General features: G+C 47.7%; 1 long non-coding RNA gene across 2 annotated transcripts; it reads right to left on the bottom strand.

Annotated features, from left to right (window-relative positions):
- Nucleotides 1-458: 458 nt before the first annotated feature.
- Nucleotides 459-13,281, bottom strand: LOC144609488 (uncharacterized). Of its 2 annotated transcripts, none has more exons than XR_013549328.1 (5): nt 13,208-13,281; nt 8,731-8,835; nt 5,540-5,610; nt 4,087-4,209; nt 459-705 (listed from the first exon to the last, which is right to left on the bottom strand). It is a non-coding gene; the product is annotated as an uncharacterized LOC144609488 (long non-coding RNA). The 2 variants fall into 2 exon arrangements; XR_013549329.1 differs by having other exon boundaries at nt 5,540-5,604.
- Between the last annotated feature and the right edge of the window lie 4,536 nt (nt 13,282-17,817).

The following is a 17,817-nucleotide window of genomic DNA, read 5'->3' as shown; positions in this document are numbered from 1 at the left end:
CGCGTAGATTTTTCCAGAAGATCGCAGATTCAATTGTACACACTTGTTTGTGAGTATGTTTGTGTTTTAAAGAATAAGACCCAAGAGGGGTAATAGAGTAAGGACGATACACAAACACACACACACACACACACATGCGTACGCGCCCACCCACTCGCACACGTTCACAAATACAGACACGCACACAACACACACACGCACGAACACGACATAAACGGACGTCCAAGCAGTCATCCCAATGCTAAATAGCAACAGTCGTTTACGCTGCGATTATATACCTGTCAGAGAGAGGTGATCTCAGTCCACGTGCTACATAACCAAATATTCCCTGCTCGGAGGGTCCAACCCGTGATTGACAGGTAAGAAAGAAACAATGGCCCGCCATTTTACCCGATCCCAATTTACCGCAACGAATCGGGAGAACAGAAGCGAGAAGACGAAACGATGCTTTGATATTTTATTCGCACGATTCGGGCAACAGACCAGAACATTATTTGGAATCAGAGGATTCGTCAGACACACTGATGTTCCAAGACAGAGAGCGCCCGTTCAACAGCTTGAAGTGACTCGCACGTTTTGAATTCCAGTATTCTCTCTTGCAGCATCTCTGACCGAAAAAACACAGATCTAGATACGACTCCTCGCCTCGTCTGCATTGGTTCAACTCGCAGTAACCTCCGATGCTGCGACATATATTTAGATTATCTGAAACACATAGAGCAAGATATTTTAGTCAATAACTCTGGGTGGCATACAGAAAAAGTGATGATGCCATAAGAAGAAAGAAGCATGGTCCATCCATCTCCCCGATTCTGTGTCACGTTGTCGAAATTCACCCTGCTTGGAATTATTCTTCTACATCCAGGTATTGCATTTTACTTTGATGCGGGACAATTGCTATTTCCAAGGAAGAATCTCCATTGTATGAAGAATATTCAAATCGCGCAGTGGTCTGGCGGTGCTTCGGAATTAACGTCTTCGGGTCACAGGTAGGAGGGGATTTGCGTAAGCTTTATGGATTCTGCAGACATGGCAAACGACTTTGTACGTGGCAGGTCATGCCTAATAAACTGGTTGGGTTTTCTGAGGAGGCGGCAAAGGAGATTGATGAAGGTATGGATTTTAATAAGGCCTTTGATAATGTCCCTCATCTTCTATCTATCTATCTATATACTATTAAAACTCACTTCTTGTTTATAAATATGTTTGTATCCTGGGTTTGTGTATATATCAGTGATTGCGGCAAAACTGTAAACTGTCGCGTCACGGTTTTTGAACCGCCTTGATCACCAACCTCCCGTCTGACCGGCCGCGATATTTTCATTTAATTTGGTCATATATTTTTTAAGTTACAGAGGTTTTAAAGCGCTGCCCCCCCTGATTTATCGAAGTTTTGACAGAAGGGGGGCGCTGCGGTGCGGATTAATCTTCATTGTGATGTCACAATGCCCCTGTGCCAAGCAGCTGCTATTGGGTGTCTGCTCTTTACAAATTTACATTTTTTAATTTTTAACCTTTTTTTTTCCAAGGTCTTCAGCTTGTGACGTCACAATGCTTGTGCTACATTGTTGCGAAAAGCAAATGGTTGTTTTTTAAAGTTGTGTTTTTAATTGCAAGTCACTTAACATACACAGATCAGCATGGGGCCCCTATGCTCGTGGGCCACCGGGGCAAGTGTTACGAAAAAAGAAAGGGGAGGTACCCCTTCCCCCCTCAACCCCTTCCTCCCCACTCCTTCCCACCTCCATCCCCACTCCCTCCTCCCCAACTCCCTCCCCACCTCCCTCACCCCTCGGGGACGGGCCCAACGGGGAAAGAGGGGTACTGGGAAAAGGAGAGGTCCCCCTCCCTCCCCCCTTCCCCCTCCCTCCCCCTCCCTCCACCTCCCCCCCTTCCCCTCCCCCCCCTTCCCCCCTCCCCTCCCCCCCTCCATCCCCCTCCCCTCCTCCATCCCTCCCCCCTCCCTCCCCACCTCCCGGTTACAATGGAAACCCTACGAGGACGGGCCCAACGGGGAAAGAGGGGTACTGGGAAAAGGGGAGGTCCCCCTCCTTCCTCCCTTCCCCCCTCCCTCCCCTCTCCCTCCACCTCCCCCTCTTCCCCCTCCCCTTCCCCCCTCCCCTCCCCCCTTCCCTCCCCTCCTCCCTCCACACCTCCCTCCTCCCTCCCTCCCCCCTCCCTCCCCGCCTTCCGGTTACAATGGAAACCCTACGAGGACGGGCCCAACGGGGAAAGAGGGGTACTGGGAGAACGGGTGGTCCCCCTCCCTCCCCCCTTCCCCCCTCCCCATAACCCCTCCCTCCACTCTCCCTCCCCCCTCCCCTCCCCCACTCCCTCCCCCTCCCCTCCCCCCTCCCTCCTCCCTTCCCTCCCCCCCACTCCCCTCCCGGTTACAATGGAAACCCTACGAGGACGGGCACAACGGGGAAAGAGGGGTACTGGGAAAAGGGGAGGTCCCCATCCCTCCCCTCCCCTCCCTCCCCCTCCCTCCCCCCTCCCTCCCCCCCTACCCCCGTCCCTCCCCTCTCCCTCCCCCCCTTCCCCTCTCCAACCCTCCCCTCCCCCTCCCCTCCTCCCTCCACACCTCCCTCCTCCCTCCCTCCCCCTTCCCTCCCTCCCCTCCTCCCGTTAACAATGGAAACCCTACGAGGACGGGCCCAACGGGGAAAGCGGGGTACTGGGAATAGGGGAGGTCCTCCTCCCTCCCCCTTTCCCCCCTCCCTACCCCCCTCCATCCTCTCTCCCTCCCCCCTCCCCTCCCCTCCCTCCCCCCTTCCCTCCCCTCCTCCCTCCCCCCTCCCTCCCCTCCCCCTCCCCCCCTCCCTCCCCCTCCCTTCCTCCCTCCCTCCCCCTTCCCTCCCCCCCACTCCCCTCCCGGTTACAATGGAAACCCTACGAGGACGGGCCCAACGGGCACACTTGTGCTAGTTAAAATTAAAATTAAAGTGTACGGAATTCACTATGACGTTATGAATATAAACATGTGTGTGTGTGTGGGGGGGGGGGGGGGGGGTGGAGGGGGGGGGGGTGTGTTCCTTTGTGCGTATTTGAGTATGTGTGTGCGTGGGTATATGCATGTTTATGTCCCGCCGCATATTTTGACACCTACTCACCAATACATCTACATTTACGAGAAGGTAGCTGCAGAAATTACAGAATGTGTTTAACCCAAGCAAGTTTGATGTGTTTCACTCTGGGTGGTTGAATGTGTGAAGAGAGCATACGGTTAATAACTTTAGCATGCAGAGGGATCTTGGAACCTAAGCTCATAACTCACGAAAGGTGGCAGCACAATTAGAGAGAGTAGTAAAGAAGACGTGTGGTACTAAACCTTAACTGCGAGGGGCATTGAATATCAGAGTTAGGAAGGTTATGACCTTCTGCTCTATCGAAACAACTCAAAAGGTCGAATTTGGTGTATTATATGCAGTTCTAGTCGTACCATTACATGAAACATGTGGAGGTTTTAGAGAGGGTAAGGACGCCTGGATTAGAGGCTTTCACCATCAGGGAGAGGTTCGATGAAATTGGATGTTTTTCTCTTGCACGTCGGTGGTGAAGGGGAGACCTAGCAGACGTATATAAGAAATGACATGCATAGATAGAGCAGAAGGTCATAACCTTTTTCCCCAGGGTTGAAATGTCCAAAACTAGAGGAATAATTATAAGGTGGGAGGGGCAAAGTTCAAAGGACATGTGTGGGACATGTTTCTCAAACAGCGAGTGGCGTGGGCTCGCAACACATTGCCAGCAGTCGTGGTGGATGCACATACGAATGTGGCGTTTCAGAGGTTTATAGGTTGGCACACTGATGTGGCGGGAATAGAGGGATATAAATAATGTTCAGGTCGCTGAGTTCAGCTTAACTATGCATCATGTTCGGCACAAACATAGTGGGGCAAATGGGTGGTTCGTGTGCTGTACTGTTGTGTGCTCTATGATATACGCGGAAGAATTTAGGCCGCGGGGTCTGTCTTGTTAGAAAGGAAGCGTACGACTCTATTCAATTATATCACCGTACAGTATTGTTAATCTACACATTTGCTGTGAAACGTCGGTATAGGGATTACTGTAAAGTTAACTGACCAAACCTCAATCTTCCTCTCAATTCCTCAACGGCAATGGAGGTCTGCGACACGGCTAAGGCACCGAGTAAAATAAGCAGCAGTTTCATCCTCGTCTGTCCACTCCTCATAATGAGACGTAAAGCTCGGATTCAGAAAAAAAAAGATTATGCAGCGAATACGCTAGCAAACGCACTCAGAACATATCCGGGTTTCACGCTTCGCCGTGTAGTTTGTTATTGATTGCAGGCGGGGCCTCAGAGGAGATGTTAAACTTTCAGGCAAAGCGCCTTCATAGATTCGGGAAAGATAGATCAAAGTCAGGCTTCAGTAATAGAAAAGCCGGGAGCGATGGGCCTCACAACGAGAACACTTCGCCCGTCGGGTGAGACGAAGTGACTGAATGCGGCAGTTCAAAAGTTTGACGATGTTAATGCGTTTGAGGGAGTGATGATGGATAGGAGAGAGTAGATGGAGGGTCTAGGGAAGAGGATAGGCAAACCGAGCCGGAAGAAAGACAGATACATCTTTCGGGTGTCGTCCGTGAGCAGATACAGCCAAGTGTACGGGGTTGGCGGGGGAAGTGTGTTCAACGTCATTAGTTATTGTGGGGAGGGGAGGGCAAGTCACGGTCAAGGTGAATAAAGGGTGAGGGAGCCTGGGTCGACTCCGGGAGAGGGAATAAACCCAGCGAGTGAACAGCCTAATATTGGAAACTTGGTCTTGCACTGGGTCGTTGGCTCTTCAAGTGAATTGGGACGCATGGAACCGATTAGCGTTTAGCGATTAGGCAGTGACAAGAGATTCACCAGAAATGTCGGTGGGGAACTTGGAAGGAGAGCCTGAAGGACATGCAATACGAAGCTCAAGATGTTTGTTGCGAGAAGAGCACGATTGCTTTGCAAAATTGTCACATCGTCTTGCTTCACCTCACCAATCTCTGAGGCGACATTGGGAGCAGCGAAGACTATAGACTTCGGGGGATGCACACGTGAATCTCTGCCTCACCTGGAAGAACCGTTTAGTTCCCTGGACATTCGCAGACCCTCCCCCCAGAAATAGTTCAACTTTGCTCTGTGTCCCAGCATCAACAGTTTCTTTTTCCTCCAGCAGATTATGATTCTTCGTCTGAGAAAGGCTATGATCTTCTACCCTAACTATCCTCATTTTTTGAACATGTAATAACGTCTCCCTCAGTCCCTTCCATTTCTGTGCAAACAAATACAGCGTACCCAACGTCTCTTTATAAGCTGGTCTACCCACGATAGTGGTCGTAGCGTTAAATATAGTAAAAATCTGAATGGTCGTATTAGTAGTATTACAGGTAGTAATAGTAGGATTATTTATAGTAGTAATGTCAGTGGATGTGGTATTGTGAGCAATGGTATTAGCAGTGCTGGTGATAGCAGTAGTTATAGTAATGGTGGTAATAATGTTTGTGCAAGTAGTGTTAATGTTAATATTAGTAGTATTACCTTCATCAATATCATCATAGTCGTGCTGCAAATCTGATAGCTCCGGCGTCAATTAGACTGACATGCTGTAACTTCCAGAACAAAACGTAAGGACATTAAAGTAGGACTATAACTATTTGACCCTCTGTTTTATTTCGTCCCCAACTATGATCGTGGTTAATCTGCCTAGGGCCTCAACCACACTTCTACGTTAATAACCACAGCCAAATTTAATTGTCTTTCACAAAAATCTCCACTTCATCTTGATGTGTCCCACTAATCTGACCTTGGAAAGTCATCCTCGACGATAATTTTCAACACTGGTGCTTGTAAGATGTATTTTCAGCGCCCCTTTCAGCACCGTTTGCACCCAAGACCGTGCAGCCAAATACTTGTCCAAGTCAATTTACAAATAATCAGACGACATTCCGTAATGGGCCGAATATAGAAAAACGAGAAGACGGAATACATGGAGGAAATTGAGACGCTCGTAATCTAGTGCCCAGACATTAGGTTCCTTCCTTGTCAGCGTGATAAAGGAGATTGTGATCGACTTCACAAAACGAGGGGGTACACATACCCCTGAATACGTTGACGGCGCCGAAGTAGAGACGTTTGAAAGCTTCATGTCCATAGGAGCAAATATCACCAACAACGTGTTCCGAACCAACCATATCGACGCAATGGCCAAGAAAACACACCAACGCCTCTGCCTCCTAAGAAGACTTAGGAAGTTCGGCATGTCCCTAATTACGCTCAGCGACTTCTATAAAGGCATCGTAGAAAACATTTCGTCAGGGTGCATCACAAATCAGGGTTGGGAGCAGCTCAATCCAAATGCGCGATCAATTGCAGAGAGATGTCGGTGTAGCCCAAACCATCATGTAAATTACCCTCCCGTCCATGGACTCCATCTGTATTCGGCAAGGCCACCGCCACGCGTCTCACCCGGATCACTCCCTCTTCTACCCCCTCCCATTAGGCAAGTGGGACAGAAATGTGAAAACGCACACCTCCAGATTCGGGGACAGGATTTTCCCTCAGCTGGTATCAAGCAAATGAATCATCCCATCTCAACTATAAAGCAGTCCAGACCGATCATCAATTTCGTTGGACACCATCGGACTATCCTTATACGAATTTCACTGGACTCTATCTTGCACTAAGCGTTATTCCCTTTGGAGTCAGAGAGTCATACATTGTGGAAATAGGCCCTTCGGCCCAACATGCCACATCGCCCAATCAGTCCCATCTACACTCGTCCCACCTGTCCGTGTTTGGCCAGTATCCCTCTAAACCCCTCTGATCCATGTACGTGTCTAATTGTTTCATAAACATTGCAATAGTCCCTGCCCAAACTATCTCCTCTGACAGCTCGTTCCATGCACCCACCACCCTTTGTATGAAGAAGTTATGCCTCAGATTCCTATTAAATCTATAGTTATGTGAAGAGAAAAAGATTAGTTAAAACAAATGTAGGTCCCTTGCAGTCAGAAACAGGTGAATTGATCATGAGGAACAAGGACATGGCAGACCAATTGAATAACTACTTTGGTTCTGTCTTCATTAAGGAAGACATAAATAATCTGCCGGAAATAGCAGGGGACCGGGGGTCAAATGAGAGGGAGGAACTGAGTGAAATCCAGGTTAGTCGGGAAGTGGTGTTAGGTAAATTGAATGGATTAAAGGCCGATAAATCCCCAGGGCCAGATAGGCTGCATCCCAGAGTGCTTAAGGAGGTAGCCCCAGAAATAGTGGATGCATTAGTGATAATTTTTCAAAACTATTTGGATTCTGGAGTAGTTCCTGAGGATTGGAGTGTAGCTAATGTAACCCCACTTTTCAAAAAGGGAGGGAGAGAGAAAACGGGGAATTACAGACCAGTTAGTCTAACATCGGTAGTGGGGAAAATGCTAGAGTCAGTTATTAAAGATGGGATAACAGCACATTTGGAAAATGGTGAAATCATTGGACAAAGTCAGCATGGATTTATGAAAGGTAAATCATGTCTGACGAATCTTATAGAATTTTTCGAGGATGTAACTAGTAGAGTGGATAAGGGAGAACCAGTGGATGTGTTATATCTGAACTTCAAGAAGGCTTTCGACAAGGTCCCACATAAGAGATTAGTATGCAAACTTAAAGCACACGGTATTGTGGGTTCAGTATTGATGTGGATAGAGAACTGGCTGGCAGACAGGAAGCAAAGAGTAGGAATAAACGGGTCCTTTTCAGAATGGCAGGCAGTGACTAGTGGGGTACCGCAAGGCTGTGCTGGGACCCCAGCTATTTACAATATATATTAATGATTTGGACGAGGGAATTGAATGCAACATCTCCAAGTTTGCGGATGACACGAAGCTGGGGGCAGTGTTAGCTGTGAGGAGGATGCTAGGAGACTGCAACGTGACTTGGATAGGTTAGGTGAGTGGGCAAAGGCATGGCAGACGCAGTATAATGTGGATAAATGTGAGGTTATCCACTTTGGTGGCAAGAACAGGAAAGCAGACTATTACCTGAATGGTGGCCGATTAGGAGAAGGGGAGATGCAACGAGACCTGGGTGTCGTGGTACACCAGTCATTGAAAGTAGGCATGCAGGTGCAGCAGGCAGTGAAGAAAGCGAATGGTTTGTTGGCATATATAACGAGGGGATTTATGTATAGGAGCAGGGAGGTTCTGCTGCAGTTGTACAGGGCATTGGTGAGACCACACCTGGATTATTGCCTACAGTTTTGGTCTCCAAATAGATACCTCTCCCTGGATCCCACACGATTTAACCTTCCAGAGCAGCTTACCAGGCTGAACCTTATCAAATACCTTGCAGAGTCCATGTAGGCAACACATAGGCAACATCTATTTTGCCCTTGTTTGCCCTTTTTGATCACTTCTTCAAAAAACTCAGATTCATAAGACATGATCTTCCAAGTACAAAACTATGCTGACTATCCTTGATCAATCAGTGTAAATGCATATACAGTATATCTTATCTGCCAGAATCCATTCCAGTAGCGAGCCTACCACAGATGTTTGGCTCACTGGTCTATAGTTTTCAGGGCTTCTCCTTGCAGCCCTTCTTAAACAGAGGCAGAACATTAGCCACCTTCATGCACCTCACCCATGTCTAATGATGATTGATATATATCAGCCAGGGCTGCCACAGGTTCTTCTGTAAGTTGGATATATCTGATCGGGCCCAGGCAATTTATGTACCTTCATATGCATTAGGACTTCCAGCCTGACCGTGACCATAATATGGAGTGACCTTAAGACATCACTATTACTTGTTCCAAGTTCCACAGGATTCACGTCTTCATCCTTGGTAAAAACGGAGGAGAAATACTCATTGAGGACGTTGCCCATCTCCTGCGGCCCCACAGAGAAATTAAAGAACTTTGGTTTCTGAGGGACCATATTCTCTGTGTAGTAACCCCCTTTCTCTTATGCATATTTAAAATCTCAGGATTTTCCATAATATATTCTGCCCTCTTTTTGCCCTCCTAATTTCGTAAGTATGCTCCTTACATCCAAAAACTCCTTCAGGGATACACTTGATCACAGGTGCCTACACCTGTCCAATGCCACCTCCTTTTCCCTGATAAGAGTCTTCATTTTTCTTGCAATCCAAGCGTCCTTATTGCAACCTGCCTTGCCCTTCACCCGAACAGGAACATGCATGCTCTGAACTCTTGACTTCACATTTATAAATGCATCCCACATTCCAGACATTCTTTGGCCTACCTCAATCAATGTTACCTCAAACCTACCTCAATCAATGTTAGCAAGTTCCTGTCTAATACCATCATTGTAGGCCTTGGCCCAATCCAGAATGTTAACTTGTGGGCACACAGTCTTTATCCATAACCATTTCAAAGCTAATAAAACTGGTGTCACTAATCCCAAAAGGCTCCCCGACTGACACTTCAGTCACTTGCTGTTCCCAATTTCTGAAGAGTAGATTCATCTTTGCCCTCTCACTTGTAGGGGCCTCTACATATTGCCAGAAGAAACCATTCAGAACACATCTGACTTATTCCACTCCGTCAAAGCCCTTGGCACTATGATAGTCTGTCTACATCGGGAAAGTTAAAATCCCCTAGCATGGCAACCCGATTAGTCTTGCAATGTCCTTGCATATTTGTTCTTCTAAAACCCATTAACTATTTGGATGCCTCTAGTCAACTCCCAACATCTACACACTCACAGAACAGACGGTTGGCCCAATCCACAGTTCCCAGGGCAGGTTTTCCTGTCATAGAGTGATTCAGTGTGGAAACATGCCCTTCAGCCCAACTTGCCCACTCCGGCCGACAATATCCCAGCTACACTAGTCCCAGTTGTCTGTGTTGCAGGTTCTCAGGGATACTAGTAGTTTCCCAGCTTAGTAACTGTTAAACTCTCTGACGTTGGGGCTCCTCACAGTCTCTCATCCCTGGATTCAGTTTCACTTCATCTCTTTCTTACAAGAGCAACCCTTCCTTTTTAAAGAACATACTCCAGTTGGAGCACCCACAATGCATTGTGTATCTGAAGTATCATCTCTTTCTCACTCCTCACTTTCAGCTGAAAGGTGTAGCTATGGGGACTCACATGGGCCCCAGCTGTGAATGCCTTTTTATTGGTAATGTTCAACATTCCTTGCTCCAAACATACATTGGCATCATCCCCCAAATTGTTCTCCACTACATTGATGACTGCATCGTAGCTGTCTCCTGCATCTGTGCAGAACTTGTTGATTTCATTAACTTCATGACCAATTCCACCTTGTCCTCAAATTGATGTACTATCTCTGACACCTCACTCACCTTACCTGATCTCTGTATCTCCATCACAGGGGATAGAATATCTACTGTATGACATCCTCCGACATTTTCGCCACCTCCAATGGGATAACACCATTGGCCACATCTTCCCATCTCCCTCCATTTTCGCTTTCCGCAGAGACCATTCCCTCTGCAACACCATGGTCAACTCGTCCCTTCCCACCCAAACCACCCCCTCCCTGGGTATTTTACCCTGCAACTATGGGAGATAATACGATATTATTTTATACATTAGACATAATACGATATTATTTTATACATTAGACATAATACGATATTATTTTATACATTAGACATTGTTACGATATTATTTTATACATTAGACATTGTTACGATATTACTTTATACATTAGACATTGTTATTTAAGGTTTGTAACTACTTAGGCATTAGGCGCCTCTTTGTAACTAATTAAGGCGCTCTAGACATTCCTTACCCTTGACACGTGTCTGTAACTGCTGCTCAGGCGGATAATTAATGAGGGAGCGAGAAGGAGAAACATATGAGTTGGAATGATGGATGAACCAGAATAGAAGATAAGGGTGGCAAAATGTGAAGAGATACAGACATTCATCAATGAGTGGGGTTTAATGGTGGCAGATAAGGAAAGACATAGGCCTTGGGGTGATGAATGGATGTGAGGGATGCACTAGCAGGAAATAAGGGAGGCGAAGTAAGAAGGGATGTGAGCATTGAGATAAGGATATATTACTGAATAGGATTTAATGGTGGCGGGACAGACGGGTGACTGCAAAGAAATGAATGACTGAAGAAAGGAGCCTGGGTATGAGGTAATGTAAAGAAGATAAGGTTTGGAATAATCCTATAAACATAGACTGCCCGATGTACTAAGTGGGCAGTCAGATGGTTGACATCCTGATTGTTCCAGCCATTGTTTGCAAATAAAGGCTTTTAACTTCTTGAAGAATTCTCCGTGTCATCTGCTTCATTTTGAACACCGGTAACCACGACACAACCGCAGGAGATGCAACACCTGTCCCTATACTTGCCCCCTCGACTCCAACAACCCCGACAGTCTTTTCAGGTGAGGCAGAGGTTCACTTGCAACTCCTCCAACCTCATCTACTGTATCCACCTTCCCATTCCCACACTGACCTTTCTGTCCTGGGTCTCCTCCATTGCCAGAGTGAGGCCCAGCACAAATTGGAGAAACGGCATCTCATATTTCGCTAGGGTGGCTTACACCCCAGCAGTATGAACAATGACTTCTCTAACATCAAGTAGCCCTTGCTTTCCCTCTCTCTCCAACCCCTCCCCCTTCTCAGTTCTCCTACCAGTGTTACTGTCTCCGACTACATTTTATCTCTGTACCGCCCACTCACCTGACATCAGTCTGGAAGAAGGGTCTCAACGCGAAAGGTCATCCATTCCTTCTCTCCAGAGATGCTGACTGTCCTGCTGATAGACACTATTCCAGCATTTTGTGTCAATCTACTCTACACCTACCTGCTCCTACTGTTGTCAGGACTCTGCCTCCTCCCACCCTGTCTCATGCAAAGATGTTACCGCCCCCCCCCCCCCCCCCCCCCCCCCCCCCCCCGCCCACTTCAATTTCTCTGTCTCCACCACAGTCGCTCCCAAAATGAGGCTTTCCATTCTTGGACATCTGAGATCCTCTCTTTCTTTGGTAAACATGGTTTTCTCCTCCCCACTGCCACAGCTGTATCCCTCACCATCATATCCTCTGTTTCCTGTACTTCTGGTCTCATTTCCACAACCCCACAGAAGGAACAATGATAGAACTCCCCCAATCCTCACCTATTCACCCCACGAGCCTCCGCATCCTCCACATCATTCTCCGACATTTGCATCACCTTCAACGTGACCCCACCACCAGGCACAGCTTTCCATCCCCACCACTTTCTGCCATCTGCACAGACCGCTCCCTCTGTAACTCGAAGATAGACACAAAAAGCAGGAGTATCTCAGTGGGACAAGCAGCATCTCTGGAGAGAAGGAATGGGAGACGTTTCGGGTCAAGACCCTTCTTCAGTAACTCCTTGGTTCACTCATCCTAACCCACCCAAACCACTCCGTCCATAGCTACTTTCACTACAATTCCTGGAGTTAAAACAGCTGTCCCCATAACTCCTCCCTCACATCCATCCATGGACCCCAGTAGTCTTTCCAGGTGAGGGAGAGGTTCGCATGCACCTCTGCTAACATAATGTACTGTATATTGGTGCACCCGATGTGGCCTCCTTTACTTCAGCGAGCCCAAGCATAGTCTCAATGACCTTTCGCCAAATGCTTGCGCTTGGTCCGTCATGACCTGCTGGATCTCCCAGCCTCTGGCCTTTGTAACTCCCCTTCCCATAAAGACCATTCTATCTTGGGCCAGTTGCATTGCCAGAGTGCAGCCACAAGCAAACTGCACGAACAGCACCTCATTGGGTAGCTTACCACCTAATGGTATGAACATTGAATTCTCCAATTGTAGGTATCACAAAATGCTGGAGTAACTCAGTAGCTCAGGCAGCATCTAGGAGAGAGGGAATGGGTGACGTTTCTGGTCGAGACCCTTCTTCAGACTGATTCAGTCTGAAGAAGGGTCTCGCCCCGAAACGTCACCCATTCCCTCTCTCCTAGATGCTGCCTGAGCTACTGAGTTACTCCAGCATTTTGTGATACCTTTGATTTGTACTAGCATCTGCAGGTATTTTCCTACACCTCTCCAATTGTAGGTTATTGACCTATAAACAACCCCAAACACCACCCCTCCTACTTTTTCACCCCCCTCCCCGCTCGTCCCTATATCCCACATGGACTCACACCCCATTCCTCACCTTCCACCGATATTCCACCCGTAGGCATAACAATTTGTACCTCTTCTATCCTTATATCACACCTTTTGTTTTTCATCTCGGGCCTTCATCCAACCATTCGCCTGTCCAACCATCCGCCCCTCACCAGTATCCACCTATCAATTGTGTACAAAGGAACTGGTTTAAACCAAAGATAGACACAAAATGCTGGATAACACCATTGGCCACATCTTCCCATCTCCCTCCATTTTCGCTTTCCGCAGAGACCATTCCCTCTGCAACACCATGGTCAACTCGTCCCTTCCCACCCAAACCACCCCCTCCCTGGGTATTTTACCCTGCAACTATGGGAGATAATACGATATTATTTTATACATTAGACATAATACGATATTATTTTATACATTAGACATAATACGATATTATTTTATACATTAGACATTGTTACGATATTATTTTATACATTAGACATTGTTACGATATTACTTTATACATTAGACATTGTTATTTAAGGTTTGTAACTACTTAGGCATTAGGCGCCTCTTTGTAACTAATTAAGGCGCTCTAGACATTCCTTACCCTTGACACGTGTCTGTAACTGCTGCTCAGGCGGATAATTAATGAGGGAGCGAGAAGGAGAAACATATGAGTTGGAATGATGGATGAACCAGAATAGAAGATAAGGGTGGCAAAATGTGAAGAGATACAGACATTCATCAATGAGTGGGGTTTAATGGTGGCAGATAAGGAAAGACATAGGCCTTGGGGTGATGAATGGATGTGAGGGATGCACTAGCAGGAAATAAGGGAGGCGAAGTAAGAAGGGATGTGAGCATTGAGATAAGGATATATTACTGAATAGGATTTAATGGTGGCGGGACAGACGGGTGACTGCAAAGAAATGAATGACTGAAGAAAGGAGCCTGGGTATGAGGTAATGTAAAGAAGATAAGGTTTGGAATAATCCTATAAACATAGACTGCCCGATGTACTAAGTGGGCAGTCAGATGGTTGACATCCTGATTGTTCCAGCCATTGTTTGCAAATAAAGGCTTTTAACTTCTTGAAGAATTCTCCGTGTCATCTGCTTCATTTTGAACACCGGTAACCACGACACAACCGCAGGAGATGCAACACCTGTCCCTATACTTGCCCCCTCGACTCCAACAACCCCGACAGTCTTTTCAGGTGAGGCAGAGGTTCACTTGCAACTCCTCCAACCTCATCTACTGTATCCACCTTCCCATTCCCACACTGACCTTTCTGTCCTGGGTCTCCTCCATTGCCAGAGTGAGGCCCAGCACAAATTGGAGAAACGGCATCTCATATTTCGCTAGGGTGGCTTACACCCCAGCAGTATGAACAATGACTTCTCTAACATCAAGTAGCCCTTGCTTTCCCTCTCTCTCCAACCCCTCCCCCTTCTCAGTTCTCCTACCAGTGTTACTGTCTCCGACTACATTTTATCTCTGTACCGCCCACTCACCTGACATCAGTCTGGAAGAAGGGTCTCAACGCGAAAGGTCATCCATTCCTTCTCTCCAGAGATGCTGACTGTCCTGCTGATAGACACTATTCCAGCATTTTGTGTCAATCTACTCTACACCTACCTGCTCCTACTGTTGTCAGGACTCTGCCTCCTCCCACCCTGTCTCATGCAAAGATGTTACCGCCCCCCCCCCCCCCCCCCCCCCCCCCCCCCCGCCCACTTCAATTTCTCTGTCTCCACCACAGTCGCTCCCAAAATGAGGCTTTCCATTCTTGGACATCTGAGATCCTCTCTTTCTTTGGTAAACATGGTTTTCTCCTCCCCACTGCCACAGCTGTATCCCTCACCATCATATCCTCTGTTTCCTGTACTTCTGGTCTCATTTCCACAACCCCACAGAAGGAACAATGATAGAACTCCCCCAATCCTCACCTATTCACCCCACGAGCCTCCGCATCCTCCACATCATTCTCCGACATTTGCATCACCTTCAACGTGACCCCACCACCAGGCACAGCTTTCCATCCCCACCACTTTCTGCCATCTGCACAGACCGCTCCCTCTGTAACTCGAAGATAGACACAAAAAGCAGGAGTATCTCAGTGGGACAAGCAGCATCTCTGGAGAGAAGGAATGGGAGACGTTTCGGGTCAAGACCCTTCTTCAGTAACTCCTTGGTTCACTCATCCTAACCCACCCAAACCACTCCGTCCATAGCTACTTTCACTACAATTCCTGGAGTTAAAACAGCTGTCCCCATAACTCCTCCCTCACATCCATCCATGGACCCCAGTAGTCTTTCCAGGTGAGGGAGAGGTTCGCATGCACCTCTGCTAACATAATGTACTGTATATTGGTGCACCCGATGTGGCCTCCTTTACTTCAGCGAGCCCAAGCATAGTCTCAATGACCTTTCGCCAAATGCTTGCGCTTGGTCCGTCATGACCTGCTGGATCTCCCAGCCTCTGGCCTTTGTAACTCCCCTTCCCATAAAGACCATTCTATCTTGGGCCAGTTGCATTGCCAGAGTGCAGCCACAAGCAAACTGCACGAACAGCACCTCATTGGGTAGCTTACCACCTAATGGTATGAACATTGAATTCTCCAATTGTAGGTATCACAAAATGCTGGAGTAACTCAGTAGCTCAGGCAGCATCTAGGAGAGAGGGAATGGGTGACGTTGCTGGTCGAGACCCTTCTTCAGACTGATTCAGTCTGAAGAAGGGTCTCGCCCCGAAACGTCACCCATTCCCTCTCTCCTAGATGCTGCCTGAGCTACTGAGTTACTCCAGCATTTTGTGATACCTTTGATTTGTACTAGCATCTGCAGGTATTTTCCTACACCTCTCCAATTGTAGGTTATTGACCTATAAACAACCCCAAACACCACCCCTCCTACTTTTTCACCCCCCTCCCCGCTCGTCCCTATATCCCACATGGACTCACACCCCATTCCTCCCCTTCCACCGATATTCCACCCGTAGGCATAACAATTTGTACCTCTTCTATCCTTATATCACACCTTTTGTTTTTCATCTCGGGCCTTCATCCAACCATTCGCCTGTCCAACCATCCGCCCCTCACCAGTATCCACCTATCAATTGTGTACAAAGGAACTGGTTTAAACCAAAGATAGACACAAAATGCTGGAGTAATTCAGCGGGACAGGCAGCATCTCTGGAGAGAAGGAATGGGTCTTGACATTTCAGTACAGTTAGCTCCTGTCGCACAGAACCTCTTCCAGTTACTTCCCCACCAATGATGTCATGTACTTGCCTTTAGTTCGCTGGCTGGTACTTGTGGCCTCCGGTACCTCGGGAAACCAAGTGTGGACAAGCCAACCGTTTCACTGAATTTTTGCACTCGCTCCACCGAGGCCTACTACCTGTTTCCATTGCTAACCATTTAAACTCTCTTTCCTTCAAATATACTAGAGGAACAAGATAGACCAGACCACTCGACCCAAAAACCGTAGTAAGTCACGGCGCCATTTTAGTAGGCAGAGACTTGCAGAAACATTTAAAAAGAAAAATAACAAAAATCTGTGAATTGATAGATGAGATATATTCTGCATTTTAAAGGTATCATCACACATAATGTTCACACAAAACATTGCTTGCACTGCGAGAGGCATAAGGGACGGCGGGGATTGCCTACTAAAATGGCGGCTGTTCCGATCCGTTCCGTGCTACACTTCAGTGTAGGCGATTGAAACGGAGTGCTCCATCTTGTTCCTCTAGTATCTTTGCGTTCCTTCCCATACTGCCCTTCCTATTCTGGGTCTGAAGAAGGGTCTCGACCCGAAACGTCACCCATTCCCTCTCTCCGAGATGCTGCCTGACCTGCTGAGTTGCTCCAGCACTTTCTGTCCTTTTTAATCTTGGCAGGAAGGCATACGATCTCATTACCTGCCAGACCCTTGGACTCACTGTCATTTGCATTCCATATTTATTTTTATTATTTAATGTAATTTTCCATCAGTGTTGACTCCTGTGATTGACAGCTCCCTCTGCCCCGGGCTGCGGCCGCCCCTGTCACATGATGCGGGGCAACCTCACCGAGCAACGTGCGTCTGACGTCACAGAGGTCTCGTAGCGTCCGTGACGTCGTTGCCTTGGCGGCGGCGAGGCCCACGGAGGAGGAGCGGCCTGGGCCCGGGGATGGTGGTGAGGCCCGGCGGGGAGATGTTGGTGTGGCCGGAGGTATCGGCCAGGAGGTGAGGGGGTGAGGTCCCAAGACTGACTTGGAGAGATGGGGAAGGTGGCGATTGTATTAACTGAGCTGGTCCTTGCTCTTTGTCGTTCCCAGGTGGATCTGGGACCTGACTGGTTGAATCTTATGCGTCTGACTGCTCCTCCACTGTGACATCTTCCTGCCTGCTGGGCAGTGAACAGTGAGTTTGTGTTCGTACCTTATCCACTGGGTCCTTGCATCAGTTTTAGCATTCTCATCTTCGTGGTCCTATTCTTCCTTGGTTCTGACTCACTCACTCTCTCTGTAATCCCCTCTGGTGCTGTGACCATCTGTGGCCTCTTTAGCATCATTGCATTCCTTCCCATTTCAGACTGGAGGCTTCTGCCCAGTATGTTACTGGTTCCTCTATTCTCTGTCATACATATGAGTCATTTTGTGAGAATGTACATGATATCGTTGGTAAGCTTGCAGGTGACACCACACTGATGGTACAGTGTACAGGGTAAAAGG

Source organism: Rhinoraja longicauda, chromosome 34, assembly GCF_053455715.1.
Source record: "Rhinoraja longicauda isolate Sanriku21f chromosome 34, sRhiLon1.1, whole genome shotgun sequence".
NCBI lineage: Eukaryota > Metazoa > Chordata > Chondrichthyes > Rajiformes > Arhynchobatidae > Rhinoraja > Rhinoraja longicauda.
The sequence above is the reverse complement of the archived record's forward strand: the minus strand, read 5'-3'. Positions and strand labels throughout refer to the sequence as shown.